Below are 17,126 nucleotides of genomic sequence, written 5' to 3'. Positions count from 1 at the left end.
CTGAAAAAGCAAAAATAATACAAAGAGGAAATCACAGCAGTGAAACTTTTGTTTAAAGCTGCTCAATAATAGCACTTGTTTGTTTTTCTGTATTTAGATGGACTGGGGCCTAAATAATCTTGATTTTTCAATTTCTTACATTATGGCATACATTTTGTAAAGCAAGGTTCAAAAATGGAAGTAGTTACAAGCCTGGACTTAGAATGCATTTATTGCCATACCACCTACAAATAGCAGCTCACTCCCCCAACTACTGGCATGAATGGATGAATGTTGGCATGTGTTAATTTTAGATGAAAGTCACATTAGCATATGGACTATACAAGGCCTATTTATCTCTCAATAGGTCAAAGAGAAGATATAAAATAGTAAGTAAAATCACAGAATTCTTCCTAAATCAGGACATTCAATGTATAATTGCTGAAATATGTTTTCACATTCTTAGGCTTCTTTAATTTATTAAAAAAAATCAAAAGACACAAGATTGCATGAGCCAACTGGGAGATATCTCATATGGATATATGGATATGTCACATTCTAAAATATAATTTGACATTAAAATGTCACAAACTGCCTCCACCTCTTGATTTAAGTGATTTTAATTACCAGTTCTAGCTTGTAGTCTGTACAGCACCTTATATTAAACACTACATTGCAACTCTCTAATTAAGACCCATCTTTTTCCGCTAACCCCACAGAGTCAAATATGAATTTGATGGAATGAAGGTCAGCCTTTTATTGCTGGGATTCGAAGTCTTGAACAACCATCGCTGACAACTGAACCATGAGTACCTCATGGTACTCAGTTTCTGTTACGGTAAATATATCTACTGGTGCTAAAAGATTTTCATCAGCTCATTCCAGTGAGAGTCTAGACCTCATGTTATGAACTAAACAGGAAAACAAAATGAACCAGAGGAACCTACAAAGTTATTGTGAAAAGGACTCACTTCAAGGGAAAATATTAAAATCGCTTCTTAGTTATGGGTAACCTCACCTTTCTACTGAACTAATGGTTGTGAGGAAGGCTGCAGTGAGGCAACTATACAAACATTTATCTGAATAAATGTAAATAATTATTAATGATATTAAAATATATACATTTGACTTTTTGTAGATGGCTAAAATGTACATAGTTGTGCAACACAATGGTTGTTTCTAAATGTAGCTCAATATAGAGCAGTCCTCCAAACTAAACAACAAAACTTGCACTTGAAATTCAAATACAACAAAAAAGCAACTCTTCAGGGATTCAAAAATATTGAAGCCAAAAACTTAGCAACCTTTCAGCTTGTCATGAAAAGCAGCAATAAATGATAAATGCAAACCCAGTACGCCTTATTTTCAAAAGCTGACGAGCCCATAAAACCAGACTTGCAGTAGTGCACTCTATTGCAAAAGCCAACAGTGCTTGTTTATTCAAAAGAGAAACTGTCAATACTTTAAGGGGCCAACTAGGAGACATCAGTTCAGTGTAGATGGTGTCTAAGATCCATGCAAATGTCACGTAGCATAAAGTGGCTGTAGAGAGCAGGCATGACAATGCGTGCATGGTTTTGCTTGCACCTTCGGAGTTTTGACATTCCAAACATCAAGCACTTACATTCGAATAATTTCAAGTTTTGTACAGGAGCATTTTAAGATCTGTAGTTCTGCTACAATTTGAACAGATATGAATTTCAGGCAATAGACACGTTAGAATGGAAAAGGACGGCACACGGCCTTGAATTTGCAAGGCAAAGCTTGTCAGAGTACCCGGGCTCAGTTGCCGGTTACAGCTTCATTTACGAGAAACTGTGCAGGGTGAAAGTGAAAGGCACAAAGGAGTTTCTTTTTCTTATCTACAGATCTCTCTAGTCTGACTACACGTTATCTAGACTCTTTTAAAAAATACTACTGTGATTACTAACAAACAAACCTAACAGATGTGGCTTAGGTATTTTCATTTTCATTGTTTTCATAGATTTTAAGGCAGAGGGAGAACTGAATAGTTGAAACTACTGTTTGACAGAGACCACGGATTTATTTGCATTCTGGTGCCTCTGGCTCTTCCTTTGCTAGGAACTCGGTGGTGTTTCAGTCCACTCCAGGCCACAAGAGCCTCCAGCACTCACCGGTGGAGCTAAGGAGGCTGAAGCACACTCAGTATTGCATTCATGCTGTCATTTAATGCAATCCCTTTTACACTAATTTCTGCCAAATCACATACTTGGGTGAACATCTGGGCGATAGCGAAAATATTCTCCAGACCCCTTTTTTTTCCTTCCTCCAGGTTGGTTAACAATGGTTAACCATATTGATGAAGGAATTAATAGCTTAGGGCAGACCTTTTTCAAATGCAACTGACTGGCCCCAATCACTCCCCAGTTCCACTGGTCTGCCCTGCCTGGTAAAATTAAGCATTCAGGTATATAGGTTAGATTCAGCATGTATAGGTGGATAGAGTTCATAGAATACTTTGGCTGGCCCAGTTAAATTACAGTATATGCTGCCTATAAAACCAGCACTGCTCAGTATCAACCTACTGATTCTTCTGACTTGGGCCCTGTTCTGAAAGGTACGCAGTGCCTTCTGAGACATGCTACTTACTTGAAGCCTTTGTTGGTATCAGCCCGAGTAATGGTCACAAGTAACTTGAGAAATCAAGGCTGGGAGGAACAGTCCTTATTAAGAAAAATCTCTAAAGTTCACAGTCACAGGAGTGTTCATTTCAATAGTGCCACATTTAACTCAAAGCTGGCAGTATTCAGTGAATGTCCCTTTTGCTTGTGGCTACTCTCCCTTCTGTTTCTTATAAATGTCATTGTACTACCCTGGATTCTGTCTGGACACATGAGCGGCTGGGGAAGACAGAAATTCCAACCAAAGGAAACAGAACTGAAAGTAATTAGAGAAGCTTTTTCATTCATCCTCTGATCTGTAAAATAGATAGATGTGTTTCCTTCTAAAGGCTGCATTTCCCAGCTGTAAAAAATAGAGCTCCCTCCACCAGTACTTCTGCAATCTTCGTCACACAGCTGTGGAGTGTTGCAAACTGATAACACTTGTAAAGTCATAAAAGCAGCAGTGCCATGATGTTCTTACTCTTACAAACTGTGGGGAAAGTTTAAGTTTCTGTTCTTGAGTTCAAAGCAGTTTGCACATTTGGAATGATCTCAAACTATAGTTTATGGTCTGTAATCTTGCATTAAGCCCTATTAAATTCCTGGTACGTGAGTAGGAAAGGGTGTACTGTTGCTTTGTTGTTTCATCAGTAGAGTTACAGACAGATGCTTTAGGAGCAATGCTTTTATCTTTCCTGGTAGCCATTTCTCGTGCAGGCACATACTGAAGAACAAGTTTCCATCATGGCTTTCATTTTGCTGGTTTTCATTTACACTTCTGTATTATCTGTAAATGTCTGAATATACAGCACCTCAACTTAATAGCTCTAAAGTTGTATGTTCGTGTTTCAGCTCTGTATAAATGGGCAGACTGTGCATTTCAGAAGGTAAGAAACGAACAGGCTCTGCATGAAAAGGTCTCTGGAAAGGGGCAAGTTGCATCCTGGGTCAGCACTGGTCCTCCGTCCCACTTGGGTAGGAGGGAGCTTCTGCCTCCTGTTCCCAGCTTTTACCAAGTGCTACAGCTTGGCTGGCCATGGTTTGGCCTCTGTGGAAGCAGGTTAGCTCTGATCATAGAAGCACAAGGTTCCTGCGAAGGTGGGATGAGATGTCTAGATTGCAGACCTAGAAAACTCTGAGGTTTATCTAAGCTTGGCCAAATGCCTCAGGAGGAAGGAGTGCTCCTCCAGTTGCAGAGCTGTCTCTGATTACCCACTGCTTGGGACTGAAGTACTTCCTGCTTCCTTTTTTTTTTTCCTTCCTCTCTTCTTCCTTCAGTGTGCACAGACCCTGCAAAAAAACTTTCTCATTCAGAAGGAAAGGGAACTCTCTATTGCACTGCAATTATAAAGCAACAGATGACTTAAACCTGGGAGGCAATGCAGCTGCATTTCAGCAGACAGGAAATGTTGCGTAGTCACAAAATGTTGCATACACAGAAACTGAGACTACCTGTATTTAACCCTCTGCCTTGTTAGTGGAGAGGTTAGGCTTAAATTCCAAACACAGGCTCAGTTTTCCAACGTCCCTAGAAATTAGGGCTATTTAGACTTCTTTCTGGTCCAAACCTGTTGTTAATTTTAGCATTTATTGGCTACTACAGCTAAGATTGAATACTCATTTAACCTCACCAGAACACATGCTGTACTTACAGTATATGCTAGGAAACTTTAATTAGTTCACATTTTCATCTAAAATACAATTATGTAAAAAAGTTTTTTTTAACATAAAGCCAATTCAGTACGTTTTTCCTTCCCTCAGTTTTGCTACAGTTTGATTTTTACGGGACAATTGTCATAATTTTTTCAAACTGAATGAAATAATAGAGCTTTGAAATAGTTCTCATCCCTTCAGAGACTTCATTAGAGACATTTTCTTTAAAGGAGTACCATCATCTTTTCAACCTCATCAGTTTTATCCAAGAGCTTACTAGTGAGATCATTTGTGGGAATGTGGGAATTTCAGGCTTAAATGTGGGAAATTCAGCCTCAGATCCTTTCCTGGCATAGAGGGACTCAAGTACATGCTTGTGAAGCTCATTTTGAAATGACGACCTCACCACAAGCCTGTAGAAGGAAACATTCTCTGGTCTTTCCGTGAACTTGCTTTAGTTCACAGAAAGGCATTCAAGAGCCATTGACCTACAGAAAGAATGGGACTTGCCTTTAAGCCTGCAGACTGGGCCATTGATTTGAGAGAGATGAGCCACTGAATTCTGGCTCAGCTTCAAATACCACTTATGTAGCTTATCTAATAACTGCTTAATGTACAATATGTAACAGCACTCCGAGGCGGCACCAGAACCCAGTATTTCCCACTCACAGGTGAGTACTCTAGCTGTTAAGCTCCAAGTCTCTCTTGGCTAACAAATACTCCTCCTTCCCTTTCAGTGAGAAGAGACGTCTACTTAGTAGTTAGGACACCTTCCAGAAAAGGGAGGAACTGAAGTTTGACTTCCCTCTTGCCGAGCAGGGACACAAATCTCACTTTCCCACATACTGAAGAGGTTGTCTACTAATGAGCTGCCCCATTTTTAATCTTGGCTTGCTCCATTTTTAAAAGACTGCCATTCTTCAAAGACCAATTTTTGAACAAGCTCAAGAAGGGGAAAAGCTTCAAATACACCTCTGTAGGCAATAGTTCCTTACTGGTTGCTTGCATGGCATACTGGCTGCTTTGGATCTCCTTCCAAAGAAACTCGGCTCTCAATGTGCACCACAGAGGACCATAAACACTTTACCTGAGAAACTTCAAAATTTTGTTGGGCGATGCTCAATGCTGTGGTACACTTCTTTTTTGATCTTTTAGTCTAATTAATTAGTGCAAGGTCGCCAGGCAGTCTGTTTCAGAGCAGGGCTTAAATCCATGTCCTAATTTAGTGCTCAAGCTAATGGATTGTCTTTCCCTGCTGGGCCTATTTCCCGACCTGTAAATATGAAGCTGGTCCCTGCAAAAGGCTTTGTCATACATAAATGACAAGCATGGTTTAAACAGCACATAGTACTGTCTTTCACCTAGTGAACTTCCCTTGTCACAGTTTAAAGACAAGCAAAGCAGGTCTTTGCAGTATGAATTACCCTGGAAAAGCCTGTGTGCTTCCTGGATTCAGATTTTTATGATTTCCTGTATAGACATACTATGCAAGTACATTCTAGCTGTGTGCAATGAGATCACTGACAAAAGATGTAACTAATACATATGAGATATACCGGGGGGTGAAGAGGGTGGACACTACTGAAAATAACTTGGATGATAAAATCAGATGACAGGATGCATTTACAACAGACTGACAATACTCATTCAAATGGAAGGATTTGAACACATTTGCAGCGATCATCCTGACTCTTCTCTAAAGCTCAACTCATGACAGATAACGATATATAATAATACAAAGATAGTAATGATCTTGTGAACTCTGAGCCTGTAATTACTTTAACAGTAATAATCTGGAATGCTTTTACTGGCTGTCTTCAGCATGCAAGGATGAAAACAGGATTTCTCTGTCCAGCAGAGGGGGCTTGGCAGTAAGTTTTCTAAACACAAACACAAATGATTTCTTTGGAAATTGAGTAATACTAAAATTAAACTGGCTTTTAGAGGAACTTGCATAGTATTACAGATAAAAAAAGAACTCCCTACAAACAAGAGATTCAAATATAAACAGACATAATTCAAACTGAGGGTTGTTCTGGCTATCTTTTGTTTCCCTTACTTCTCAGTGTGGCTTTTCTATTTCAGCAGAAAGCCCTTGCAGTTATATCTGACAGGCGCAGTGTGCAAGGAAAGAAGTTTTTGCTCATAATTCCTTTGAAAAGATGAGTCGAAGTTCCTATTAAACCTGCCCCTGTAAACTACTTCAATACATGTACAAAAAAAAACCAGGGAAGACACTGAAGTAAACTCCTGGTGGAAAGTTTTCCAAGCCACCACAAAGCTGTGTACTTGAAGGCAGGACATGTCATCCGAGTGGTCCAGGAGTTTACAGCACAGTTATCTAACTATCTGAGGCCACTTAGCAGTTTTAAACAGTAGACATAAATGTGGATGGCCACAAGAGCCACTGGCAACCTCATAATATGGGTAAGACCAAAAACATGGATGTAATCTAAGGTGGTGATGTACAGAAGCACACTTAAAGCTAATGCTTAGTGTTAAGTTGCACACAGTGTTACATCAAGACAAAAGAATGACACAAATTTCTCTTGAAATTAAAACGGGCTTGCTAGTCTTCTGGTAAATTCCTCTTTTTCATGGTTAATTGGATTTATCCCCCAAATACTGTTTCCTTGCTGGATTTGCACTCACATAGAAGAAAAGTACAGGCAGGTGCGTTTGAATACCTGCGAATTATATTCACTTTATCACTACTGATGAATAGAGTGTTACTCCACGTGTGAGTACTTGAATGGCACTGTTCAGTGCTGTTCAAAATCTGATTCTTTTATTTCTAGTGAGAACTAGCTGCCAATTTTAATGACAGATTCTGGTAAATGTAATTATTTTCACCTCTGTGGCTCCAACTTCTGGTGAAGGAAATATTGAAAATAACAATGCACTAGAGTAACTTAAAATGAAATTTCATGCCAGATGTAGCAGAAGGTGCAAATGACTCACCATGACCAATAAGGGTGCAACACTTTCCCTCGCCGATGTGAGCACGGGCTGTCCTGATACAAGCGCAGCAGCAGTCACCTTGCAGGGATGCTGATAGGTGCGGCACTGCAGCAGCCTGGGCTCTGCCTACCCACTGGCCTCACCGGTCATTCTGGTGAGCTCTTCTCAGAAGGCAGGATCTCAGCAGCCGCTCTGTGTTTGTGGGGTACAAGAGTCACCACCCACGTAGCCCAGTCATTTTTCTGAAGTACTAATATACTTCAAAAAAGAGTACGGGGGAGAGGAGGAGGATGAGAATTCTGGTCACCTGGAGAAACAAAATGATCATTTAGTGTGGATATCAGATTGTCTGTTAAACCTTCTATTTGGAAGTGGATGTGCTATGTACTGACATAGTATATACCACCATGTTTCTGATAGAAGAAAAAGATGGGCTGTGAGGGTTACAGCAGTCCACTGGGAGGAAGGTGGATGTGGCAGGTCACTATGCATCCTCAGTCCCCAAACCAGGATCCCAGGTAATGGCACCAGCTCTGCTAGATGGTGCCCCCGCCCCTCCTGCCTGTGAGTCCCCTCATCCATACCGCATCTGCAACGCTTCCATCCATCGCTCTCAGTTCCCCCAGTCTTTGGACCCAGTGTCCTCCACATCCTTTACCCCACTTCTCCAAACCCATTTCAAAACCTCTCCCTTCTCTTTAGAGCTGCCTTTCTTCTCACAAAATAAAAATATTCAGCCTTCCACACCAGAGCATCTCCTCCCTGGCCCAACAACCCTGAGATACACATCCTTCCTGGACCTTCCCTTTCTGCCTGCCTGGAATCACCCCAGAGCTGCTTTCTCATAACCCTCAGGCACTCCCAGCGCTGCCCCTGCCTTTTGGCCTACTCCCCGGTGTCAGGTCCCCCAATGCCAGCCACCCCTTGATTCCCTTTGGCCTCTGCAATAATCTGAGCTCCTCCTGGCACCAGCTCCTTGGGTATCACCTCCTCGGTACACTTTGTGAAAACCCTGACTCCTGCTTTTCAGATGGGGGGATTTCAAAACATACCAAATCCTCCACCATTCACAGCTGTAAGAGCAGCAAAAGGGGACTCATCTGAGGGAAAGCAACTGGCTGTCAGCTTTCATAAAGCAATGACCCGCATAGCACCGCTGTGTGTGGTACTGGAGAGGATTGAGGAAAAGAGAAGACAGGTGGGCAGTTATGGGAATTTGCAAGAAAAAAAGAATCTACTTTGATGTTAATGATCTGAGTCAAAATACAAGGAGGCTGAACTTCCCAGAAAGGAAGTTCACTAACAAGGAACCACAGATAATCTTCAGATGCTAAACTGAAAACTCTGGAGGAGAAGGTAGACTTGATTCTCAGAAGAAAACCTGTACGAAGTATACTTGATATCAGAGAGACAAAGAAAGCAAAAGACAGAGCGCATCTTGAAACTAAAAGAGGTATTAAACAGAAATTACAGGAAGCAATTAGAAAACATCAGGCTGGAAAGCAGAAAAAAAGCAGAGTGGAGTAATTTTTAAACCTGGAACACTGGGATTTGTTCATACAGAGAAAGGTCAGATGGGGACAAACTTCCAGCAGTATAATGGAAGAAGCCAATAAGGAGTTATCTGGGGCTAGCACAGAGGGAGTACAATAAATTAAAAAGAAAATAAGGAAAAGGACTGTGAACTGGAGGAGAGGAGACAGGCTAGAAATGAAAGAAGGAAGAACCAACAGAATAAATATTGCAAGGGATAAAGAGGGGAAAAAGAACAGAACAGCCCATTCTATCTCAGCTCATGGGAACCTGCAAATCTCCCAAATCTGCTTTATTAATTGCCAACGGCAAATTTAAAGCCGTATGGGTACAGAACTTTTCACATGGAGAGGTAACTATCTGTGCAGGTTCAAAATAGACCAGGGAAAGCATTATCTTAGTGGCAAAGGATGTACCGAAACTATGAGCCCAGAGGAGTAAGATGACATCTGACAGCTTCAAACATTAAATATTCTAGGGCAAGCGAGACTCTGGATGCTGCTGACCTAAAAGCTACTGGACGTTGCTACTGCTGTTATTTTAACAAGGGCATAGCTTCTTCCAGCTCAGTTCATCTTTCCAAAGATGCTAATTCTTTGAAGGAACAGTAGGTACATTAGAAAATGTATTATAAGCAAATGTGTAATTGTCTCCCTTCCATTCAGCATATTTACACACATACTCTTTAAAATAAAAAAAAAAAAAAAAAGCAGTCATTCCTGAGTCTTCTTGCACATGAAATGAAAGTAAGAAAAATTTGATTTTTAGGCCATCAGGAGATGCAGGTAAGAGCCCAGTTAAAGTATGTTAATGTAAGCCCCAAGAACTTTCACGTGAAGGTCTAACAAAGATCCAAGCAGACAGACCGTTTTGCAGGCATGGGTCATTGATAACCAGAAGTCTGAACAGTCTCGTTGGTCTACTGTAAGATCATTACGTTAAGACGACAAAAAATAATGGGTCATATTGTCAATTCTGTTCCTCCAGGGATGAATGGAGCCCCTCTTGATATGGTGCAAAAAGAGAAGTAAAAATACCCAACTAGAGAAGGGTGTCTGTGCTGAGTTCCCAGTGACTGCAATGGCTGAGTCACACTGGGTTCTTGGACATGCTGGGGAGTTTTAGCAGGAAACCGCCTACCACTTTATTTACAGCTCCACTTCAACTATGCCATTCGACTCAGCTCAGTAGATGATTTTTATCACTCTAGATGTTGTGGATGCATTTGCACAGAGACACTTTCCAAAAGGCCACGTATGTTTAGCATTGTTTTTTCATGAGGTTTCTATATATTCACTTCAGATGGAAGAAATACTGCCCCTTCTACCCACTTACCTCCAGTATAAAAGTACCTTTTCTCCATCCACTCTGATTTGTTTGAGTCATACCTGACCTGCACACATGCCTTGCATTGCTGAACTGTCTCTGTTTATAAACTAGCATGCTGTCATTGTATACCTTAACGAGCACAGGCAACTACAGCAGCACAAAAGCACTTACCTTCAAAATCTGGACAATTCTGGTGTCTCATGATTGGTTTTAAGTAAGGCAGGAGCTCAAAGATCCAGAAAAGGTAGGGGGGACCACAGTTCTGCCAGCCTATCCTGCCTCAGCTCAGCGATCTCTACATTCAGCACCTGGAGACAGAGTCTTGCTCTCCCACATACGGCACATTAGCTTTCTGGCAATTAACATAATTAAAAAAAACAATAAGTTTGTATCAAAAAACCATTCTGGAATTTTATACCTTTCTTCTCTGTAAAATACAGAATTATCTACAGAAAACTATGTTAAAAAAAAATTTAACTGGTTGCAAATTCCAGCCCTTAAAATTTAGACAGGGCCTTCCTTGTCTTTTCCTGCAAATTCTGTCCTAGTTTGGTGAAAGAGTTAACATCACACATTTCACCAGCACCCCTGCGTCACTCAGTGCACAAACGTGTGAGTGGGCAGATTTCAGGTTGTATATGCAAATGTAAATCTGATATTGCCCAGTTTTTCAGTTCTTGGCTTTGTAAACCACATAACATCAGCGCAGCGTGTGCGCCAGTGTGCAAGACAGGAGGAAGGCTGTGGTATGTGCTGTACTGAAGTGCAAACTGCTAATTAGGAGAACAGAAGAGGAAATGGGGTAATGATTCTCTGGAGCAGTGATGGGGTCTCTGCACAGCCTCATGGCTGCTCCAAAATCCCATTTTCAGAGGGGAATGGCTGCTGAATCCCCAGTGATGAGGACTTGTCTCCATTCATGGAGTGCGCCTTAGTGTAGTAAACCCAGCGGAGTACAACACCATGACACAGACCCTCCCAAATCTGCTTCTCCCTGCGCAAGCATGCCGTCACATTTCCCCAGCCCTGAAAAAGGGGGCTGGGAGGAGATAAGGGAAGAGACATAAAGACAAGAAAATACTTCCGTTGGACCCATTTCTCTCTGCATATACCAGCATACAGAAAAGTTTATGCAAATTAGTATCAGCCACAGGACTTCTGGGAAGTTGCCAGTGACACTCTCAGTGCCTCCAAGTTAAGGTATGAGTGAAATTAAGAGAGGGAAGTCTCTTACAGCTGTTTCTAAAGAGCCAGTAAAAACATCCAGTAGCGATTGCTTTGGCAATCTACATTGGCAGCTTTGGACACTCAGGATCACTTTTTCTTTTTTATGCTGCACAAAACTCTGCTTGTGGCTCATTTTTTAAAACCAGATTCAGCTTTAGCCCTGCCTTTCAAGTACACATTTGAGAGACCATCATACGCAGAGCAGAGAAAGGTTGCTGAATGAATCACAAGAGATGATCTGTTTGCCAAAGATTTGCAGGCTGTGCCATTCTTGGTATTTTATGCAGCGGGTCTATCGCATGAAGAGGATTCATATGTGATCTGAAACTCAATGAGCGCAACACTGTAAAAACCAATTGGTTTACCTCCCCAGTCTCAAGTCTAGTGTTTCCTTCTCCCCCCCAAATCACACCCCTCCTACCCTTCTACCACCACCACAACCACATGTTGGCACAAAATGAACAGCAAATAACCACGCTCAGCTCTGCCTGCCACCCGCTAGTGGAAACTGGGAATTCACTGGAATTCGGGGAACTGGAGGCAGGTCACATGCATTACACCCTTGATACCGCAATTTATCTGCACAGTTGATATTTTAGTGTTTCATGTATGTTGTTCATTTTCCCTGAAATTAACCTTTAAAAAAAAAAAAAAAAAGAAAAGCCCACAGTCTCTCAGGGGGATCAGAAACCAATTTCAGGAAACACTACCAACTTTGATGGTAAACGCAGCCACTGAGAGTAAATGCATTCTTTTGTGTGAGTGTATGTGTGTATCGGACTAAGTTTTTCATTGTGTTTCATACAGAAACAGGAGGAAAAGCATAGAATGCTACAAAACTTACTGCTGGAATACCACATTGCTATCTATTGCAGACTTACCAGTGGTGAGCTATTTTTAGTATGGCCCATGAGCAAGCAAGAAGTGAGCACATGTTTTTTCTTCCAGTGCTTGAACCCGGCAAGCTGCTTTTTCCAGCCCTGACACCTGGAACCTGGAAATGAGCTTTGAATGTCTTTGGTTTTCATCTCTTCAAAAATAAGCTATTTTTAGCAGTAAAGCTAAGGTCTGGACCCCACTACTCTATTCTGGGTGCAAGTCTGCTTTTCCATTTTGCTAAAAACATCTACTTGGAGACCTTTGCCCAACTGCCACTAGCAGCATTTTGCATCAGAAGTCAAGTCTAACGTGAAGTCAGGTTTGCATCCTTCCATAGCCACGGCATATCCATCACGTTCTTATTAAAGAACCAGCACATACTACAGAACAAAATGTTCACCTTGCTCAACAAAGAAAAAAATTCCTGAGAAACATCCTAAGACCACAGACATTGTACTACTGTTACTGTCTTTATATACTACTATAACTGGAAGTCTTCTGAAGGGCTCTGATGAAGCTCCTGCCAAGCCTTTAGCCAAGAAATCTAAACTCGCAACAGATTTCCTCCTGACCAAAGCATCTACTGTAAGTATGGACCTGGGAAGATACTGGAGCATTTTTAATGTACCCAGAAATTCCGGGTCTCTGGCAGGCCTCTGAAGCTAGGGGAACCTCTCAGGATGTGCAGGACCTTGTCTGTAAAAGCTCCACCTTCATCAGTGTGTAAGTCACAGCGCTGTATAAGTATTAGAAAGGGACTGACTAACTCGAAAATCCATACTCCCTGTCAGTATTTTAACCTTTCCTTATAGACTCAGGGAGAGAGAATGTAAACCTATTTATAGGGGAAATCACGAGAGAGAGCACAGTGTTTAAATTCACGTTCATCAGTTTATTGGTATTTCTCGGTAGTATTGTAGTAGGTGCTTATTGCATCTGTTTGCCTATAAAAGTTCCTGAGGGAAAAAGCCCCAACACTTGACATTTGAAGAATTATATCTGCTTCTTTAAAAAAAGTTATCAGCCAGCTAATCTGAATTTTTAAACTGGTGACTAGAGAAATCTAATTATGGAACTTCAGCTTAGATATATACTAAAACAGTGATCACCTGAAGGCTTCATTCATTTATGTTGGATGGGGCTGTAATATCAGGAAAATACAGATCACTCTGTTTAGAAGTAAACCCAGAAAGTCATGGACATAGTTTTGGTACTGCTGCAGAAACTGAGAGGTTACTCAGGCCATACTCCAAGTCATGGTGAGACAGAGCCAGAACAGGAGAGCTGGAGCAAAGAACTAAAGAGAAGTACAAATTTAAACTGTTTGCATATAAGAATAGCTCCAGTCACCTTACCAAAAGGTTATTCTGTTAGTAAAGTTGTATTAGAATGACTTGTGGTTTGAGGTCATCACATGTCACTACTCATATATTCAATAAGTTTTTGAAGGTCACCTTGGCAAGCTCAATTCAGTTTGTGTATGTGACTAAGTCTAACGCTTCCTCTAGACTCATTATCAGACATTTTGCCAGTATTTTGACGTTATTATGAACTGAGAGAGATCTGCAATTGAAATACAGCATAGCATTTCTTTCCAGTTTAAGATAACTGATAACAGGACTTCTCACAGTGTCAGAGGACAAAGCTGCCCTTAAAAAGTGAGTCACTACAGATGTCAAACCTCCAGACAAGAGCAATTCAGTGAGATGTCTCCAGAACTCCAGGAGGAAATCCTCCAGGCTGGGCACTCTTCCCACTGTCCTATTCTCAATTACCTAATTTACTGATAGGGCACATCAAGGCCTGCATGCTAAGCCACACTGATTTTACATAATTAATCCAAAAGCATGTGTGATGAGGTCTGTATCTAACTAATATAGAACTTTCTAAAATTAGAGAATGCTTCATTAATATCGTTGGATGATGTTTCTAATTTACCACTTTAACGACAGATGCCAAAAATTCTATATTTAAGACTTTTATTTTGTGTCAGAAATTGCCAGCTTATTCTTCTGATTCCTAGAAATTCTGCTGGAGTTGGAATATGGTGAAGCTAATCTATTCTGAATACAGCTTGTTGAGTTCACATGTAAAATTGGCTGAGGTTTGCAATAAATCTAGAGAGGGAGAATGTCTGAAGAAAAAAAATCCAGTTATTTTTCTACAAGAGCAATTATGGTGGGTTTTTGTTTTCCTTTCCTTTTCTTGGCAAATGAGGAATTAATATTTGTATTCTGAAGTAGACTCTTGAGCTACCTGTGAGGCCCTATCCTTTCTCCAAGCGCAGAGGAGGAACAGAAATCTGACTAACTTCTCAATACCTTGAAAACTGAGAAATTAAAATTCCTATTAGCTATTTCTTGCCTAGATTTTTGCAGACATATGTTACATAACTAGCCAAGGGCATAAGACAATAATAAAATCTATATAGGATCTATCCGTACAGGAGAATAAAAGATGCACATTCACTAGTTTCTATTTGTTGGGTATAGGAGTTATTAGATACTGCAGGACCCTGATATAGTTCATCATAATCAGAGTTTGGGTGGTTTATAATTTGAGATTAAACTGCAACTGTAAAAAAGATCTGTCAATTAAGATAGATTACAATCACAGTGGGAATATGAAGGTCAGCATATCATGCAGTACAAAAGCCTGCAAAAACTGTTTTCTCGAGGCTGAGTATTAATAGTGATTTATTCAGATCCAGGGTTGATGACTTCAAGTATTAAAAATCCAACCAAGTCATCTGAAAGCGTCTCAGTGCATTGTGAAAGAAATATGATTGTCCACCTGGATCTGGATGAGAAGCTGCAAGATACTGCTATGCCATCACCTTCTGATTTCTCAGCTTCCTATTGCTACTTCTATCTCCTACAACAGCACTGTATTGGTCTTTTTTCACTTTAAGAACAAGAACACTTTTTTCCTTTTAATTCAGACTATTGAGTCTTTCTACATTCAAGGAAATAGAACTGAGATTTGGATCCATTTGACCATATTAAGAATGAATTTTAACCAGTTTCTGTGGACTGAAAACCAAAGGCGAGGGAACATTTGAGTCATTTGCTCCACCTCACCTGAATCATAAAAATCTCCTCATGTGTTGATTATGCCCATAAATTAAATGCATCAGAAACTGATTCCACAACCTTTGAATTACTTCAGCAGAAGCTCAGCATTTGCTGGTGGTTTGAATAGATGGAATCACGGGAGCACCAGAAAGGGTACCAACACTGTTCATCTGCAGGAGCAAATGCAAATTTACAGTCATGTAAACCATGCAGGACAATCTAAACAGGCACTGAAAACAAAGTGATGTGGTAGCAAATGTCTGTAAGAATGGGAAACTCTAAGAGCAGAGGGTAAGGATACCATTAAAATAGCAATAAAGAGACACTGGAGGACTTCTTGGATTATGAATTGATGTTTTGCTTGGTGTCTCCAAGGTTCCCACTCAAAAATAAATTTTCCCCAAAGCTTATGACCTTTCCTGTGCTCTCTTTACAGTCAGCATCCCCTTCCCATATTACATGGATATATAACTGCCCGAGGACTCTAACTCCATGTACAAACAGTAACCTCGGCTCCAAAACCCACAGCACAGTTCAGTGCCATGGCTGATTTTCCTGTGCCGTGTTACCACTCTCCTTTCATGGGCTCAGGATCTGAAAAGACATGAGAACAGGGAACTGAAGAAACACAGAATGTGGCTTCAACAGCAAGGGAGAGAGCTGCCGGGGCAGCGAGGGAGGCAATGGAAAGGGAGCAGAGGTCTGTACTGGCTTAGTTTGGAAAGGATCGCTCAGGTATTGCGATAGCCAGACTGAAGTAAAAATAGCAACTGGCTCTGAAATTCAAGGTCTATGTTCTTCCAGACAGCACTGAAACCTCTGTAGTCCAGTAAGTGTATCTGGAAGCCAAACTACCTTCATATGGTTCTGCTTTAAAATATCCAGTTCAGTATTTAGAGGAGCAGTTCCCCTGTATGAATGGCAGCTTGCTATCTCTGCAGTTAGCACCAACATTATTTTTAGGGATCCAAAGTTCCTCCATCAATTGTGGAGTATGCACGTGCGCACACACACACATATCCCCCCACACCCCCAAGCAACACAAATCTCTCATCTGTATGAAAAAACACCAGAAAGCAGGCTGCCCTTTCACAACACTTTTACCAACAATTTGAGGCTTTTTTTTTTTCCCCACTCAACTAATTACCAAGAAGGATGTCTAAACTACTGAAATGTAGAAAACACAAACCACATTTGCGTATGGTTAACTGTTCAGCATTTGAATTTATGAGACTAATGTGAATCTTGATTTGATTTGATTTAGGTAATATCAACAAAAGAACTTCCACTGAACATCAGACAGGGTCCATTTAGCCTGGGCTCAAGGAAACCAGCATTAACTGCTCCAGAAGAAGGAACTAACATAATTTAAAATAAACAATTCCCGAATAGCCAGCTTAGAAAGAAACTTTCCTCATAGCATCAGACAGCTAATTTATTACTTACTTGAAGTATTAACAGTTTATATCTCTTACAGAGATATATTTCAGACAATTTGGACTATTCAAAGGAACTTATGGGAGGGAGAGCCTCAACTCTTACTCAGTTTTAGTACATAGTTAAGCTTAATTTGCTTAACTTCCAAGAAACACAGCTTTTCATTCTAGCCAGTAGACGTGTGCACTTTCTTACAACTAATACTCAACAGCGATCCTTTTCAGAAGACAAACTCACTAATTTCTATCATCCACCCTAGCTGGATGGGATCTGACTTGTACATTATCTGCAGGACAGCACAAATTCCAATTCAGACAGAAATTATTGCCGACTGTACCGACTGGTTAGCTGTGTCCAGGTATAGGCATGATGCTTATCAAGGCTTGATAACAAATTGGCGACATCTCAAAATGTATTTTGTTCTTGGCGT

Source organism: Nyctibius grandis, chromosome Z (assembly GCF_013368605.1).
Source record: "Nyctibius grandis isolate bNycGra1 chromosome Z, bNycGra1.pri, whole genome shotgun sequence".
In the NCBI taxonomy this organism is placed as follows: Eukaryota; Metazoa; Chordata; class Aves; order Nyctibiiformes; family Nyctibiidae; genus Nyctibius; species Nyctibius grandis.
This window is presented reverse-complemented; position numbering follows the sequence as displayed.